We start from the raw sequence: 4,254 nt of genomic DNA on the forward strand, positions 1-4,254 counted from the left end.
ATATACGCCGATGCGCTTTGATCTGCGCTGCAACTTATTACGGGGATAGTTTATTTGTTGATTTTGCTCAGTGTGGATTTTCGAGGCTGCAGCGGCAGCAGCTTATTTTGCCACGCGAAACTTGTCAACGTACGGGAGCTGCCCCTGTATACGACGTGATTAAACTGCATATCAACGTGCAACGTATAATATACTTGCGGCTCTGCTTATTTTTTTGGTCGGGGTAGGAGAGAGAGAGAGAGAGAGAGAGAGAGAGAGAGAGCTTTGATGAAGATCGAATCGAGTCGTTGAAAGATGCCTTATAAGCTGCGCATATGCCGAACAAAACGAGCACTTTGATTGTATTTATGGAAAACCCATAGTGCAGCTCCGAGTTCGAACTACTTGCACCGGAGCTCGCAGCTTTTCCCCCGGATCTGCAGCAGCGGTGCAGGCACACGTTGAGTAGGCTTGGCCTCGTCTCTGTCTCTCTCTTTTCCTCTTTGCGTTCGTATTTTATAATATAATAATAATCGTCTTGGCACAGCTCGATAATACTATACGCTACCATACGAGCGAGCGGGGAGCAAAGACGGTAATGACGCGTGTATTAAAGAAGGTCCCCGTGAGTGTGTGTGTATATGTGTGCTGTTACAACAAGGCTCGCATGGCTCGAAATAAACGACCGAACGCGCTCGACTCGAGCTCTACGTACAATATAACGTATGCAGTAGCGTGCAGTGATTGATGAGCCTTCCTCATCTTTCTTCCACTCTTTATCCATACTGCACACACGCACACACACACACACACACACACACACACACACACACACACATATACGCGGAGAGAGAGACGTGTAGAATGGCTCGACTGCATACGTACATATAGGTGCGCAAGAGTCGCGAGCGCTCGCATGATGCGAGAAAAACGGCCCTATATAATACGAAAAAGGGATGGTGGGCCGCGCAAGTAAACTTTTGCCGTGTCCTATTTGCGAGCGCGAGAAAGAGACACCTCGACGATTCGTTTACTTGCACGTGTAACGTGTTTGACGCTTCGTTTGCCCCGTGTGTTACGACTCCGCTGCATCTCGTTCTTTTTTTTGTCACCCTTCATCCTCTATCTTTCTCGTCGCTCTTCGGCGCGAGAAATTACACGGGTTTACACTTTTGCCAGCATCAGTTTCACGCTCTCTCTCTCTCTCTCTCTCTCTCGCTCTGTCTCTTTGCTCGTATAATAACGCACTCGTATGTTTATTATATAACTAGGACCTTACATGAACACACAAATCATATCCGTACTCGATCATGATCTTAGGAATTTAAAAATTCGCGGGTCATCTTTCCAAATCCAATGGTCGATCTAAACACGTTCATTTCAAAGACACAATTAAGCCATTTAGTCCGGGCGCTGGTGACATTTGAGTGGACTTACGAGATCCCCTCGGCGACTTGACGGATTTCTATGTTTTTTGGGTCGCTGAAACCGAATTTGAAGGTCGCCAGGCCGAAATCCTGGTCAATTTTTTGTTATAAACAAATTAATTGTTTAAACAGCCATATCTTGAAAAATATTGAAGATAGATTAAAACAATTTGTTTTTATTTTATTCGTCTTTGAAAAACAAAGAAATTCCATTAAATTAATTGAAAATCCGTCCACTAGAAAAAAAGTTATGCAATAATTAGTGTAAAATACGTCTTTTTTCACCTTTCAACATCTGTAACTTTGCTCGTATTAGTGCGATCGAGGTCCTGGACGTCTCATTTTAAAGGTAATAACCTACAGAATGATGTAACATAATTTTTATGTAGGTAAAATTGTTTATAATGCAATCTGTAGACGTGTATAAACGTAATTTTATGGCTCTGACGTACTTTCCATTTGTTTATACGCGTTTTTTGCTGAGATAAATTATTAAAACAACGTGGTAACTTAGTTCAAATGAAAGTGCATCAAAAAACAAACATTTTAAGGGGTTTAGAAAGGAAATCGGTCCAGTAGATGCCAAGTTACAGCCTTCTGAACTAGCGCGTAGAAACCAGCGAGCGCTTAGGGCGTGCACACTGAGGCAACATGAACTCATGAACCAAGCTCAGACTTGTTTGTAACTTGGCATCTACTAGACCGATTTCCTTTCTAAACCCCTTAAAATGTTTTTTTTTTGATGCACTTTCATTTGAACTAAGTTACCACGTTGTTTTAATAATTTATCTCAGCAAAAAACGCGTATAAACAAATGGAAAGTACGTCAGAGCCATAAAATTACGTTTATACACGTCTACAGATTGCATTATAAACAATTTTACCTACATAAAAATTATGTTACATCATTCTGTAGGTTATTACCTTTAAAATGAGACGTCCAGGAGCTCGATCGCACTAATATGAGCAAAGTTACAGAGGTTGAAAGGTGAAAAAAGACGTATTTTACACTAATTATTGCATAACTTTTTTTCTAGTGGACGGATTTTCAATTAATTTAATGGAATTTCTTTGTTTTTCAAAGACGAATAAAATAAAAACAAATTGTTTTAATCTATCTTCAATATTTTTCAAGATATGGCTGTTTAAACAATTAATTTGTTTATAACAAAAAATTGACCAGGATTTCGGCCTGGCGACCTTCAAATTCGGTTTCAGCGACCCAAAAAACATAGAAATCCGTCAAGTCGCCGAGGGGATCTCGTAAGTCCACTCAAATGTCACCAGCGCCCGGACGGAAGTAAAAGAAACTACCTCCCTAAAGCAATATGGGATCATCATTTTTTTGAGAAAGGATTTCATGAAAAACAGATGAAAATCTAATGAAAAAAAGGAAAAAAAAGAAGCAAACAATCGATCGTGCATGAAATTTTTCACGGTCAAAGTATAATATAAGAGAGAAGCTGCCGAGTGGAGGAAGAGGAAAGGATAGATGTACTTACATCGTCGCCGAGTCATACTGTGTGCGTGTATAATAGCTGTGAGTGCATTTTCGTCGAAGCCCACGGACCAACTTTACAGCAGGGAATTCCGAGAAATTGGCTCGACATCAACCCGACGACAACAATATCATTCGAATCATCGATATGTACAAGACATAACACACGAGCTCTCGTACACACACACACATGTGTACACCCCACAGTCTCTCAAAGTGATACAGGTCGTAGCAGAACTTCTCTCTCTCTCTCTCTCTCTTCATCTCTTTCAACGTTTCATGTCGAGTAACTAAAAAAAAGGAGTCGAAAGCCTTGCGTTTCGGAGCGATATATTCTCTCGACTCGAGATCTGTCGTTATGTATACCGTTCGCGCGGGGGCACGATGCCGGAAAGGAATTTGATTTTGAAAGAGCGAATCATGAAAATCATGAAAAAAAGATAAACGCATCGCCTAAGTCTACACTCAGAGAGCCACAATCAGATCGATCGCATCCACCCTCACCTACTCGAAATTAATTATGTGCTCAATTAAAATTGTCGTTAAATAACGAAGAAAAAATTGAAGAATTTATTTGACTATGTTGACTACTTTGTGAAGACATTATTTGGTTATAATACGGTCATTATATGCGACAGGCCTCCCCAGTGCAACCTTGTACGAAACTCGTTTCTCGGCCGTGGAATGCCCAATTGATAACGCGAAAAAATCCACCTGCCTCTCTCCCTCTCTCTGTTTCTCTCTTGCGTCCGTTTGTACACTCGTTATTTTCATTCGGCATGGCACGACGTGTGTTATGTAAGTGCCAAAAGAATTTTAATTTTCCACTCTCGAGTAAAGTCCATAATTGTACACGAAGAGATCGTAGATGCCTTGATAGAGCGTCAGTGCAGCCTGTGTGTGTATAAAAGAGAAGTCAATATCGGAATATATTATATTATTATATACATCCAGATCTCGGATCTCCGATATATAAAATCACGAGATCATTACGTATTTTCGGGATCGACACTTACGTAGATCGTGAAGATGCCGTACATAATGAAAAGGCCGATGGCTGCCAACATTTTCTGACTTGCCGCTGCTGCTGCTGGTCAACGAGCGTTTCTTCGGTGGCTCGGATAATACTGCCGTGTTCCGTAAAAGACAGTATATTTACGAGCTCGCTTAGCCAAAGTGTCACACACACACACAGACACGAGCTTCGCTTATCTTAATTATTCCGAGACGATAGTGAAAACAGGCCTCGCGCGAGGAAGGTTTAGTCGCGCGCATTCGTTACAGTTTCGAGCTCGTTAATAGCTGGCCGATATACCTAAAAATATATATAAGTTATAAATTTATATTTCG

The 4,254-nt window shown here is 41.0% G+C and overlaps 1 long non-coding RNA gene across 1 annotated transcript; it reads right to left on the bottom strand.

Annotated features, from left to right (window-relative positions):
* Positions 1–3,451: 3,451 nt before the first annotated feature.
* Positions 3,452–4,044, bottom strand: LOC111693260. The gene is made up of 2 exons (XR_002763374.1): positions 3,921–4,044; positions 3,452–3,798 (listed from the first exon to the last, which is right to left on the bottom strand). It is a non-coding gene; the product is annotated as an uncharacterized LOC111693260 (long non-coding RNA).
* Between the last annotated feature and the right edge of the window lie 210 nt (positions 4,045–4,254).

This window comes from Trichogramma pretiosum, unplaced genomic scaffold (assembly GCF_000599845.2).
Source record: "Trichogramma pretiosum strain Unisexual culture from Peru unplaced genomic scaffold, Tpre_2.0 scaffold43, whole genome shotgun sequence".
NCBI lineage: Eukaryota > Metazoa > Arthropoda > Insecta > Hymenoptera > Trichogrammatidae > Trichogramma > Trichogramma pretiosum.